The sequence below is a fragment of the Ochlerotatus camptorhynchus genome, unplaced genomic scaffold (assembly GCF_037179485.1).
Source record: "Ochlerotatus camptorhynchus isolate MF236.1 unplaced genomic scaffold, CSIRO-AGI_Acam_v1.1 ptg000120l, whole genome shotgun sequence".
Taxonomy (NCBI): Eukaryota; Metazoa; Arthropoda; class Insecta; order Diptera; family Culicidae; genus Ochlerotatus; species Ochlerotatus camptorhynchus.
Window position 1 is genome coordinate 32134 of NW_027040610.1, and position 15082 is coordinate 47215.

Below are 15082 nucleotides of genomic sequence, written 5' to 3' on the forward strand. Positions count from 1 at the left end.
TGTTGTTTTTTTAAATAGTTTATTGATATATTCAATAAATTTTTGCATATTTTCAAGAAATTTTTTATTTTATCTAGGTAGCAGGTAGCAAGGTAAGAAAATAAAAATTTGCGTTTGTAGTAGTTGTGCCAATTATTCCTAATTTCATTGACAAATGATTATCAGCTGATCAAAAGAAAAAAAAAATCTCTCCTTTAATTAATTGTTAAAACAATTGATATAGCTAGAGATTACAGCCAGAGTGAACAAAAACCTTTCCTTAACGTGAAATTTAATCTTTTATCTGTATCTAGAAAACTATCCTGCTAAGATCTTTTCTGACTACATTTTTGGATTCAGCGCACGAATTTTCATGGGAAATGACCATCAGTGTACAAAGTTCAAATATGCTGTAAACTAGTGTTATAAAAACAATATGCCGTATGCCTAAAGTACCTTTGTCCAATGGGTAATACTTCCTCCTTACCGTACACATTTTTGTTTATATAAGCTCAACGTGCGACCAATAAGCAAGATGTTATGTTGCACATGTCTAAAAAAACCGCTAAACTTGAAATCCATTATGTTATTGGACATGCTCCAATCACAACTCGATCGCAAAATTCCCCTATCCCTGTACCGCATACTTTTCACAGTCATATCACGTCCATTCCATAGCTAGCTCCCAACATCAAATGCCCTAGCGTTCCGCGAGTTCCAATACAACTTGTTGCTTGCCATTTACGTCGGTGTCGGTAGGTAGGTACCTACATACTCTGCTGTGCTGCTACCGCTCGCTGACTCGGACTCTGGCTGCCATGCTCCAATCCAACTACAACCGCACTGACTCCGTATCCGAACAGCGATGTTTTGCTTCACACCACCAGCATCGAGCTGCAATCTCACCAACACACAATGAGGGCTGATGGGGCTCAATTCAAGCTCAGACCACTACGACGACCTGTTGGTAGTGGTGAAAAACGTGTTCCCCGCCGAACGAAGCATATTTCTGTGCTTTAAAAATATTTTCTTTCCTGCGCTTTCAGTTCACAGAAGAAACTCGCTCAAGCTACAGCGTTTTGAACCACGAACAAACGAACGGACGGACGGTCCCGTACGAACACGGCTGACCACCTCCCACCACCCATCGCCACTGCTGCCACCCGCCCGGCACCGTGCATGTATGTGATTTTGCTGTGCTTTGTGCTGACTGCATTGAGAGCTCGCGAGAGGTTCCTATGCGATTTAGGCTTTTGGTGTAACTGTTATTTTCGCAGTTTTTCGGAGAGCTTCTGGGAAAAATAGTAACAAGCAAGATCGACAAACACACCACCAACCACCAGAGAGGGAGAGTGGGAGAGAGATAGAGACGAAGGTGGTGCATAGAAGTCTGATTTTCCCAACCCTTCTCCCGACCGATTTGACGCCGCTTTGGCAGGGTTGTGTGTATGTGACTTTCTGCAGTTGCAATATTTTGTCTAGCAGAGCGCGATTTTTCCATGTTTTTTTTTTGTGTGTGAATCGGTGACCAGTTAGTGCTCTGATTGAATCGTGATAGTCGTTTTGGTGAAACTTTCGTTCGACTGCAACACGATCGAGACGCGACGATCATCCCACAAACGAGCCTAGTTAGTAGCCCCTCAAGGTAGAGTGAGTGAAATTTCCAAACATTCCAATCGAATCGCACCAATCTCCATCGATAAGTGTGAAATATATAACAATATGCAGATATAAATATTTATAGTTTTTTGAAGCAGCGAAGGAAAAAATTTACATATTTGTTTTCGAATCATAAATTTTACTGTGAGTGTGTGTATATGTATACTGTACCGAGCAACAGCAGCAGAGGAAAATAAAAAGATAAAGAAATTTCTTATGAATGCATTATAATAAAAATGTTAAAAGTGACCCTAATTCGAATGAATGTTTAAACCAACAACAACATCGAAAATAAAACCTTGTGGGGCAAGAGAAAGAGTAGAGTGGTAAAAAAAATGGTCCAATATATGTAACTTGCCTCTAGGGAAGGGAAAAATGCTACCAATGAGAAATTGACCAGAAGCGATTTAAAAAAAAATGAGGAAGATTAAAGCACGTAACATAATTCCAAATTTTGTGCGAATGTACTAAGATATCTGCTAACTAAATACCGAAAGTGTGACCGGATTCAAACCCTCATCAATAACAAAACGTAACATCGTAACTCGTCAAGTGTGCAACCTTCTTAGTTATCGTCTAGCCGGTTCTTTTGAAATACAATTCCTGCTCATCAAAACATCGAGAGGATCTGCGTACTAAACCACTGGATTTACCCATCAAATACATTTGTTTTCCATTCGAGACATTTACGATTATCCAGCATCAATGGTAAGTCAACTCAAAACAGAAATAATAATTATGTCAAATTCGCACAATATTTGTTTTGTGAATCACCCTGTACCTCTCGTAGTATACTTTGATTGACTAAGAGCTTCGGCGCGCGCCTGGCTTGCCGAGGAGGTCACATTTCAAACCTCGCCTAGGGGTCGAAACAAGGCCCAACCTCTAGCCGTAGAAAGTCAGTTTTTTGAACTCTGGGCCCTGCGATCTAAGGAAAACACATTTAAATCAATCATAACCCTTTCGTCGTCGATTGACTCAATAGCTGAGCTTACCGTCGACGACCATCGACTGCCACCGGTGTGGTATTGGTTCAACCCCTTGAGCAGTGTGTTCTGGTGTGTGTTTCGTTTGTGGCTTTGATCGTGTGGTTTTTCCTTACTCGTTTTCTCCTCAGCCCATGGGTGAGAGGGAGAACGAATGAGAGAAACTTGAGAGCAACCTATACACAACTACGGCCCATGCTAGTACGGGTTGAGGAATTTCATGTCGCTGATAGTTTCATAATACGGCATTCCATAAGCGGGTGACCCAAAAGTTGCCCCCTCTCTCGGGCAGGCAGGGCAGCACCACAGCAGCAGCACGGTTTTGGCTTTGACGGGCGCGCGCGTACTTACCTACTCGCGAGAAGCCAAATCGGCGCAAATCATATCGATCACGGCGCATACCAATGAGCTTCGAGTAGTGGCCTAGCCTAGATTGAAGATAATATGGTGACGGCTAGTATCTGAATTCAGGGCAAAATTTTCGGCGTGTGAATGTTTGCTAGTTGGGTATATGCACAGGAATGAGCTGGCTTTTGTTTTGGCTGACAAACCATTGGGTGTTGGGGCAGCAACTCATGTTTACCATTTTTGCACGAAGCTTTATGCCATAATATATGTAGCATTTGGACTCAGGAAAGCATGTATCGTATTACATACATTTAGTGATACAAAGTAGAATTACATCCATACAATTATCGATGGTTATTTGTTTAATAACTTAGACCGGATTTATCAATGCAATTGAAGTCTGAGTGCATAATTCATGCGATGGATTCATAATTTAGAGAGCATGCAGGAACAACTTATGCATGAAATATAAAAATCATAAAACCAGGTTAAAAGTAAATCTGGACGCAGGTTCTATATAATGAGCTGCTAGGGGTCTGAAGCAGAAGCTTTGACAATATTCTGGTAATTCTTCTTTGACGAGCCACTGCTAAAAATTCCGTAAAGTAAAAAGAAATTTTTGTATGTAGCCATGATAGCGAGATATAAATCTTTTATGTAGAAGAAATTCACCTGAACACTAGAGCCATTAATGATACAATTCCGGAGAAAACTATGAATGATCCCAAAAATCTTAACCTCTAGATCAACAAATCCATTTACCTGATACCTTTTATAAAGCCAGGAACCGGATTTATTACGGTCATCAAGTCCAATGGCAGCTTTATAAAGGGCGAACACGAAATTATTGCGACACCGAAAATGTCATGCCAATTTTCTTATAATTTTTAGAATCAAACCAAAATTTTAGGGTAGTTTTATGCATATATTTACTTTAAAAATCAAAAGAAAAGTTAATCGATGGAGCCTTGAGTTTAAAATTGAACGCATTTTCGCTTGATGCCCTCCATCAAAGCCTTTACAGTGTCATCCGGTACCAGTTTCTCAGTTTTTTTTTTTCCATTTTCTTAACATGTTCTTCTCGTCTTTGACTGTCTTCTTGCTCTTCCGAAGTTCCCGCTTCATTATTGCCCAGTACTGCTCCACCGGGCGCAGCTCCGGACAGTTTGGCGAATTCATGTCCTTTGGAACAAAATGGACAGAATTGGCCTCATACCACTCCAGGACACTTTTAGAATAGTGGCATGATGCCAAATCTGGCCAAAATAGCGGAGCTTCGTCGTGCTGCTGCAAGAACGGCAAAAGGCGCTTCTCGAGGCACTCAGATTTGTAGATCTCGCCATTTACTGTGCCCTTTGTCACGAAAGGCTCACTCCTCAGTCCGCAAGAGCAGATGGCCTGCCAAATGAGATATTTGGAGGCGAACTTCGACATTTTCTTCTTCTTAAATTTGTCGTCCACATCGAACTTGCTCTTGCCGGTGAAAAACTCGAACCCCGGAATTTGCTTAAAATCGGCTTTTATATACGTTTCGTCGTCCATCACACAGCAGCCATATTTTGTCAGCATCTTCTCGTAGAGCTTCCGTGCCCGAGTTTTAGCCGTCGATTGTTGCCGCTCATCGCGGTTTGGGAAGTTCTGTACCTTGTATGTATGTAGTCCAGCTGTCTTCTTTGCATTCTGGACGTAGCTCTGCGACATGCCGATCTTTTTAGCCAAATCACGGCTTGAGACGTTGGTATTTGCTTTAATCATCCGCTTCACCTTTCCCTCCGTCTTTTTGTTCTCCGGTCCCGGTTTTCTTCCAGCTCCTTTGCCGTGGTCCAACGTCAACACTCTGGAGACGGTTGAATGGTGAATGTTCAACATTTTTCCCAACTGCCAGTGCGACAGGTCAGGAAATTCCAGGTGTTTGGAAAGAATTTGTTCTCTCAACTTGCGTTGGTTCACCTCCATTTTCGTTGATTCGAAAAACACGACTTCGAGTTTGACAGCATGTACACAATACACATCAATGAGAAAGTGTGCAAAATTTGGTTGATTTTTACCCAATGGTAAAAAAGTTATGCCCTGTTGAATGTGTCGCAATAATTTCGTGTTCGCCCTTTATACCAATTTAAAAACAAGGTTAATGCAGAATTGTTACTTGGGCTAGACATGACATGTAAGGATAGCGTACATTTACACTTTAAAGTTTGTACGCAAAATGTATGGGAAACCGAACGAAACTGTTCGTTAGCATGAGTTCTGCAAAATCTTGGTGATATTCACAATTCTGATTTGGTCACTCATTTTAACTAACAGTCATCGTCAAGGCAAACCATAACAATTGTGAATGACAATGCTGTCAGTGACGTACATGTGCAGATTTTTTTATTAGCTTAGTTTGTAATGAAATTAAATTACTCGAGCAAAACAATTAAATGAAGCCGTTAAAGTTAACAAGCGTCTAAGTCCTGAACTGCTTGAATAACAATAATGTGACACAGAATGCACGAAATTACACTTTTCGTTACCAGGTGAATCTTTGGCATTGACGAATGAGATTTTGACGATGTTTTTTGTTAGGATCAAATCTATCAGTGACTATGTGAAAAACAATTTTGTCAATATCGTGCGAAAGTCTGTCAATGACAATGACAAATCTCAGCACTGGTTAGCATGCCAGATATTAAAAAATTGCTCGATTTTCACCAAACTAGTATAGTGCTCCACGCATAACTACAAGCCTATGTATTAGAGTCGAATAATTAGACTGATGCAAAATTTGACATTTTTGCTCCATAGTGCTCAAAGCAAGGGGTAAATCACTCAGCACAGTGTTCAGAAAGTAGATTCGGTACAGCTTGGGCACAATCTCGTAGGCTATGGATTGTTCATTAAACACAATGGGACCACTGCTGGACAGCTGTCATTGAAGTGGTTCACAACATTACATGCTATTTGACTGTGTATTTCAGAAACATACTCTAATCGAATATACTAGAGGAACTCAGACCAGCAATTCACTTCTCGGTTCACATTTAAATTCTAAATTTGGGCTTCAGAGGACTGTCGATTGCAATCGATGCCGGTCACAAGAACTATTACTATGAACCGGGATGCAAGAACAATTTGGATGGATTGGATCATACAATGGTGGTGTTTGGATACGGAAAACTCAAAGGAGAAGAATACTGGCTAATCAAGAAAATGTTATGTGGCAGGATGTGGCCTTGGACCCTACTTTTCAGCAGAAAATCACCAGAAATCGGTTAATTGGCTATCTACCAAACCAAACTCACCTGAACAATACCGAACTACTTTTCACGGCACAGTCACACGGAATTTTTATTTCTTGCACTCAACGTAATAAACTTACAATTTTTTAACTGAATTTCACTGGTTGAGGTACTACGATCAAATTCTCCCGGAGCTCTGAACCGATTGCAAAACCAAGTATCTTAGCTTGGGATCCTCCTTCTTGACATAATCCATTCCAAAACCGAAAACCTCCGAGAGCTTCTTGCCCGGAATCATCACCTTCAGCAGTTCCTCTTCCAGATTCAGCAGAAAAGTGTAGTGCTTCTGAATCGTTTCCGTAGCATTGACCAGCAACGTTCGGACGTCATTAGAGCAATAGAACTTGTAACGCGCACCCAGAGCACAGATGATCCATCCGAAGTGCAGATAGTTCTAGTCACTGAATGCCCTGAACTTCAAACTGTATTTGCCACCCGACTGGATAATCGCCGGATAGCACATGTCCAACTAGTTGGTATCCACATCGGAGACGTACCTGTTGTCTGTCAGAGCCTGCTCGACACCCTCCGACAGTTTGGCATGTTTTACTTTCTTATCAGCATCGATAATCACCATAATGTGATCCTCGAGGTACTTGTTGAATACATCTACCGTCACCAGGCAGACTTTCATGGTGGTGATAACCTCGGAGTGCTCCTTGGAGCACATGCTGTACCCGATTGGGACACTGATGTCCACCGTGTCGAAGCTCTTGTCCTTGACGAAGGCTGCCAGGTCTGCAGCGAGATGGATTTGCTGTAGTTTCCTCGTCAAAAAAACCTCCGTCAGAATGCAATCCACCTTCTGCAGTGAATCATCATGGAAAAACTCTGGTTCCTTCCAGTTGGCGTAGAAGCGTTTTATTCGTTGGTAGAAGGAATCCTTATCAAGCACGATATTGGACATATTCGGGGCCTTTCAACTATCGCATCCAACGGGTTTCGATGCGGGGGCCCTTCCGGTTGCTCTTCGGCTTTTTTTCTTTGTTGCGTCCTGTTGGACGGCTGAGACCGCTCACGGTCCATCTCGCCAGCATCCCTCCTTGGTTGTCGCTAGACCTATGTTATCCTTGCGATTGCAAACCAAAACATTCAAACTGGTTAAAATGCCGGGTTGCCAAATATACCATAATATTCGGATTTTACAAAAAAAATTGCAGCTGTTCTGTGACCGGCACAATCGCCACACTTGCGGCACAGTGAGAAAAATGTTGACCCAAGATTGGTGTGCGGAATGACCTGAAATTAAATGACACAGCAGCCAAGAAAACGCCAAAATATGTAATCTATTAATCGTAAAATGGCATTGCAATTCCTAAACGATTTAAAAAGCACCAATATATTTAAAGGAATTAGATTTCGTTAAAGGATTTTAATAAGCATAAGAAAATTTTAATGCTACTGATTCTGACCAAGTTGTCAACATTGGTTGCGAGTTATATTGAGAAACGCTGGTATAAACACATTTGAAACATTGGGAAACAAATTTTTGCAACGCAGATATTTTGAAGACATTTCATTCAAGTTTAAATCAAGTTTGATCAGACAATCAAATAAATGTTAACTTTAGAAGACTGCAAATATTAAAATAATCCTCATGGTCAACTTTTGAAATCCTGACCATATTTTTCTAGCATCAAGCCTCATTTCAATCAAACCACTAGTTGAAAACAAACATTGTCACTACTGAATGCACTTACAGTTTGCGTGGGTGTAGTTGGATCTACGAGAAATTTGCGTTAAAAGCCATTGTTTACGATTTGCCGTTTGGTCTATTTTTACATTGTTCTAGAAATATCTTCCCATGGCTGACAGAAAACAGGAACTGACAATTGACGGCTTTAGCACTTACAGTACATTAGAAGAGTGCTTTGGTTTGGTAGAGCTGCATCCTTGAGTTCTGGCAGTTTTTAATGTTCCTGAAGTTCTATCGTTCTTGTTCTAGCCTCGAGAGTTTTAAAAATTGCTGGAACTCCAAAAGCGTCTATGGCTTGTACTTCGGTAAAAATTACTAAATATCTGAGAGTGCTGAAAGTGAAATCTTCGTTTAGCAGGAGATCTTTGAACACTTCCTGATCGAAAATCCAGTTTGAACAATAACTAATGGACAACGTTTGAATTTTTGAACACTTGAAGATCTTCCCAACAATACTTAATCAAACTGAAGTCTTGAAAAAATATGCAGACTTTATGAAAACCGTCGGTCACCTGGAGATAATTTAAATTTTTGGTCAATCTGCCTTCTTTGGAGAATATCTGAAAGACGCCATTTTAATTATTGGATAGATGAAGATCTTCAGATCTTCATATTAATCAGCCTGAAGTATTTAAAAATGAAACAGAGCACTTTCTTTAAATGTATGATACGCTGTAAATCAGTCAAGTAAATCACATGATAATATATGGTCAGTTGAAGATCTTCCGAATAATTATTGATGAACCTTGGAAGAATACCTAAGAGACAAGATTTGAATTTTTGAACGGTTTCAGATCTTCAGGATATTGGTTGATCAACCTAAAGTATTGAAAAATATACAAAAGATTTTATTGAAAATCCGTGCACACTAATCCAGACCTCCGTTGATCGATAATTTTTAACAACGGAACTGTTCGTTAAAAGTTTCAAAATCTTTGAAAAACTAAAAAAAATAAAATTTGTTCAGATAACCCCAATTTATGATAAAAATTAAATTGGTTGATTATATTAATTTCAACAATCATTTTAATAGTTACTGACTTCATCATCTGTTGAAAAACCCTGCAAATTTTAACCGACTTCAGTGCGTAAATATCAGCTTCATTCTCTTAAATTTAATTAAATTTCCTGGAATTCTGCGAAATTTCCTGTACTTCCACAAAGTTTCATGAAGTTAAAAACCAATTCTATGAACTCAACCTTCTGAACGTCTTTACAATCCATTGAGATTAGCCCCTGAGGCTCCCTGAGCCTCTATGAAATTTCCTGAACTGGTGGCAAGTATTGCAAACTCCTGGGAAGGTCAGTTAACTTCTTTGAAGTTCCTTGAACCTAGTTTGCTGAACTTGTACGAATTACCTATAGCTCATCAAATGTCCCCTTATCATCTACAAAGTTCGCTATGTTTGTAGAAACAAGTTTCAACTTTTACTTCGCTGGACTTCTCCCAAGGTCCATAATTATGTTTATCCAAGCTTTCTAATTTTTAACAAGATCTCAGAACATCCATGAAATTTTCCAAACTTCAGGGAAGAACCAGAACCTTTTTTTAACGCAATTTTTGGAGCAACTGGTTGAAACAAAGTTTCCAAAATTTCCAGGATGTTCATTAATCTTATTTGAAATAAGTTTTCTAAAAAGCTGCTACGAAGTTCCCTAAAATGAACCAAAGAGCACGAAGTTCTCAGAAGGTTGCTGGGCTATATTCCCTAAACATTCACGAAGTTCGCTAAGCTTCCTCTGAATATCTACGGATTCCTTTAACTTCTATGAAGATTTATCAAGCTCCTCGAATCGCTACTTAATCCTCTTAACTTCAACTAAGTTCGCTGTACTACTTTGAAGTTCGCTTCACTTGTACGAAACTACATGAACTTTTAATAAATTCGATAATTTTCTAAGAAGTTCTACAAAGTTTCCTGATCTTCTACGGGATTCCCTGAAAATTTTCTAGTCAGTTGAGCTATAACTAAGTGCCCTGAAGTCAAAACAAGCTCCAGGAAATTTTAATACAATGTTCCCATAATTGCAACAAATTTCTTCAAACATGTACAAAGGTCCAACTTCCGTGACGGTTTCCCGTTTTATAAAAAGGATCCCTGAATTTCTGAAATTTCCCTTCAATATTCTGAAGCTCTGCGAAGTTCCCCGAATTTCTATTAAATGGAAATAGTTTCTTTGGGTTTTTCTTAGCATTTACTAAGTCTTTGAAGTTTTACGAAGTTCAATGAAGTTAAATAATAATTATTGAAATTCAACGAACTTCCCCGAACTTCTTCAAATTTACTGAATTTATATAAAGCTCGCTAAATGTCTTCAAAGTTCAATGAAGCTCTACAAGCTTTATTAACTTCTACAAAATTTTCTTAAGTTTTATCAAATTAACGGCACTCTACGAAGTTCTTTGAAGCTCTATGAAGATTGTTGAACTTTTTTAAAGTTTGCTGAGCTTTAACAAAGTAAGTTGAGCTCCTTTAACATTTGCTGTACTTTCCATAAACTTTCCATGCTACCAAACTCACTTGACTTGTACTAAGTTTGCTGGACTACTTTTAAGTTCACTTAGCTCTACGAAGCTACAAGATTTATTTTTCAGGATTTAGTCGTTTTCTGAAAAACCATTGTTTCTTGAATATCTACGGGATTCCCAGAAAAAAATCTAGTTGGGGGCGACCCCAGCGTAATGGTTAACATCCATACCTCTTACGCCAAAGTCACGAGTTCAAATCTCACCCCGGACAAATCACGAATGACCCAAGAGTGTTAAAGTGACTACAACAAAAAAAAATCTAGTCATTTGATCCTTAATGAAGTGCCCTGAAGTCAAAAGAAGCACTCGAAACTTTTATGAAGTTTCTTGAAATTACACAAAGTTCCCTAAACTTCAAAGCAGTTCTCCAAATATGTGCAAAGTTCCCACTTCTACTAAGTTTTCCTGATGTATTACAAAGATCCCTGAATATCTAAGCCGTCCTCTAAAGCTGTACAGAGTTTCCCAAATTTCGTTTCAATTTATAGAGTTTCTACGGTATCCTCCGAACATCTACTAAGTCCCGCAGGGACGAACCAGCCCACGGCTGAAAGTCTCTTTAATAAAGAAATCAATCAATTTAGTAAGTCCCTGAAGTTTTACGAAACCCAATGAAGATGAATAAAAATACCTGATCTTCAACGAATTTTCCCGAATTTCAATACAACTTAAAGAGTTTCTACGATATACTCTAAACATTTACTACGTCCCTGAAGTTTTACGGAGTTCAATGGAATTAAATAAAATCCCTGAACATTCCCAAATTTCTACAAATTTGTTTATTTTCTATATAGTTTGCAAAATTTCTTCGAAGTTTGATAAAATTCTACTAAATTTGCTGAAGTTTTATTGAACTTATTTATTTTTGGCACTCTACGAAGTCTTTGAGATTTTTAAAATTTTGCTAAGCTTTTACAAAGTAAGCTGAACTACTATAACGGTTGCTGCAGAAAGATGAATAAAGTTTCCAGAACTTCTACGCAGTTACCTGAAATTCAACGCAGTTTCCTGAAGATCCTTGAAGGTCAACAATGTTTTCTGAACTTTTACGAAGTTCCCCAAACTTTCACGAAATCGAATGATGATCTCTTAACTGAAATCAAATGATAATCTCTTAAATCAACTAAATCTGAAATAGTGAACACCTTCCCCCAAATGCAAATGTTCAATGCAGTGGTGAAGACATGTGAAGACATTTCATCGATCTCGTTGAAGATGTTTTTTTTCTAGATACATCGACATCCCTGATTAGCGTTAGCGTTAGCGTTAGCGTTGTTATGATATACTTCGTAGATTGGATACTAGCGACACTCACGTCTCTTCTGAAATTCTCAGTAAGACTACTTTCAGGAATAATGCTGGGGAGTAAACATTGGTTCCAATCAAAACAAGAGTAACAGAAGCATGACTGTCGCTATTCCCGGCCACGCCCATCTTTACCATAACTAGGGATAGGGAAGGAAATGTTGATGTAGTACTTACTTAACGAGAGGCCACCGACTTAGCGACACCCTCATAAGTGCTACGGAGTTGGAGGGTTGGGTAGGGTATTCGGTTAGGATTCACCTCAAGTTGGCGATGCAACCAAAAGTATGTATTGTTTATTTGTTGTTTATTTAATCTATCGATAGCCGGCTATCGAAAGAACATATTCATTTTGTTTAGTGATCATGAATTTTAAGAGTCATGACGGAGAGCTTGGGATTAAACCCATGATTTTCTGCTCAGTAAGCAAAAACGATCCCTCCAGGGTCATCGAGCATCTCAGAACCATAACGCTTCGCGACAATACAGGACTACGTTTTCGCTTGATATGCAAATAGTTTCCAAGATTAATGTTCAATATCAAATATACAAATGATGGTGGCGATTTATTGTGCTGTGGAAGAGCTTGAAATTAAATCCATGATTTTTTGCTCAGTAAGCAAAATCGATCCCTCCAGGGTCATCAAGCATCTCATAATCCACAGCGCTTCGCGTCAAAGTCCGAATATATGGATGAACTATCTATTATTGAATAACTATTATTTACGATAATTACATGAAAGAAATAAAATATAAACTACAAACAAAACGTGACTACTAAAATCTCAAAAAGATATTCTCACAAATATATTTCATGCAACCAGGAATCTCAAAACCATTAGACTCTATAATGATACTCTGCACATGTTAGACACAAGAATAGGCCAAAAAGCAAACGTCCGACTCACAAAACCTGTCAAATCCACTTGCAGTCACAATCAACGGTTCTACGAATCGCGAGCGCTCACGAATCATAAAACCGCTGACTGCGACATTCTGAAAGCGAAATTGGCAGGCTCTATGCGTCAAACTCCCGCCCTCCAATCTCCTCCTGCATCCAACAACACAAATCTCCACTACAACACCTAACGAATAAAACTCCGAAAATCACTTTTTCTGCCTATCTTTCTATTAGGCCTGCGGACATGCGTTAGCTTCGAAACTTCTAACCAAACTAGGAAAATTTTCAGATCACAAAAAAAAACTTTTAAACGTAATTACAAAATAAATATTGATTATTTTACGCAAAAACGAGCACTTTTGTATCGTATGCTAAAAATAAAGTATTAATATAATTAAATGCAAAATTTACTAGAAAATCATTACTTTATTGGTGAGAAGTTTCTAATAAGCCCTCCCAGTTCCTCCGTATACAGAACAAATCTGATACTATAATCAGAATTGCTCAGTCTGCATGAAGCAGCTCATTTCATCAAGGAAGTTCTATTAACAACCAAGAATTAATCGTTTGAGGCATACTGAAGCATTAAGAAGGTGATATGTGTCACTATAGGAAATCATCATCGTTGCAAATATAAAGAAATTAAACATAACCCTTTGCTTCAGTATCGTCAACCTCCATGTCCATGGGGAGGGACTGTAACCGACGATCTTTCAAATCCGAAAACTAAAAACTACGAAAAAGTACTTAGGCCTTCATTAAGTTCCACTTTCACGCGACGTTCAATGACAGGGTCCTATCCAGGATTACATCTGAAAAATCCAAATCTGGCCAACGCCCACCTAAACCTGTTCTAGTACACCTGAAATGACTAACGAATGGAAGACTTTGACTACCCAGCCATGCAATAGTCTCATCCGTGCCTTATGGCAACTTGATGATTCTATTGCGCTCATCTTTTGGCACCACCCAGGGGAGACTTGGTCCTGTACCCAATGCTTAACTTATCTCCATTCCACTCAGCTACTCGCAATTTCTTGTGATATAGTGGGCGGAATATTATTATATGAGACAATTCAATGCAGACGTCTTTCCAAATTTGGCAGATCGACAGGTAATCGGTGAGTTACCACGATAGTTGCTATTCAACAACTCGCCAACGTCCCATCGTCAACGCCTGCTATGAGAATTTCCCATTGCAGACGCCAACGAAATGACGTCATCGAGCTATCGATCAACTACCCTGGTTATCGCCTGGTACCTTATAGCACGGTGCTAGGAGGCGAACCGGAAGAATCGATGAGCTACCTCTCCCCCAGATACATCGCCATCCCTGATTAAAACAAAAAGTAAAGTAAAAAGTATGATTTATAGTAACGCGAATCTAAGCAACCTTGACCCTCCAGATTGACTAAGGGCTTATAGATAATTCTAGATACTATTAGGCATACTTTTGGGACCCCAGAAGCCATCGGAACTACGGGAACTATTCGTTGAGAATGCTGGACGGGAGATTTGTTGTCACTTTAAAAAACTCTTTGAACTCCGGGCAACATAAAAAAAATGTTGATGAACATCCAACTTGGAGAACGAGGAATGCTATTTTTACACACGATCAGCCCCGCCTTAATACATTATTGATGCTAATAAACCACCGATTATGTATTGTAGTTTTCAATCAAGCAGTTATGCAATTCTTGTTTGACGCGTATTTGAGATTGTTCAATCCTATTTAAAAGTGATTTTTAAATCTGTTTCTGCTATTGGTTGCATAAAAGGATGACGTTTAAGAGAATTATGAAAAATGTTGAGTTTTCGAAAACACGGACAAGACTTTTGATAAAACAAAATGATACACCTTTTCCTTGTTTGCTATTCACATACATCTTGATTGATTCGTCGGTATGGCATCTTGATTTTTACATACACCCTGCATGATTCGTTGATTTGACAGATCGGTTTTAACATGCGTTGGATCAGTTACACCAGTTTTTGTTTTGTAGTGAAGATACGTCGGTAACTCGGAAATAATTTAGGATGCTTGCGCTGGGAATATGTGCAGAAGCAATATGGTGTGACTCATCAAGCTGAGTGGCTGCATCTAAAAAAACATGTTCAAATTTTACTTTTTTTACATAGTTTACAGCAGTAGCTGAATCTTATGAATCTACTTAGAAACAACTTCACGCATCTGATGATTGAAAATTGTTGATTTTTTCACATATGACGTTTTACTATGCGCGTATCTCCAGTTTTTGTGTTATCATCAAATGTTGACAGTTGAGTCATGATGACAATAAAAGGGTGTATCAAAACAATAAAAACGATGAAAGAAGACCACAAAGAGCGTCCATTAAATATATTTGCCATAATTCATTAAAATTTCAAACCTTGTTT

The 15082-nt window shown here is 38.9% G+C and overlaps 1 protein-coding gene across 1 annotated transcript in view; it reads left to right on the top strand.

Moving 5' to 3' along the window:
• The first annotated feature begins 2252 nt into the window (after positions 1-2252).
• LOC135699861 (protein expanded-like) overlaps positions 2253-15082 on the top strand; it is a 200182-nt gene continuing 187352 nt past the window's right edge. Inside the window, exon 1 of the mRNA XM_065220216.1 lies at positions 2253-2346. The gene's annotated coding sequence lies outside the window, so the exon portion shown is untranslated. The remainder of the gene's footprint in view (positions 2347-15082) is intronic.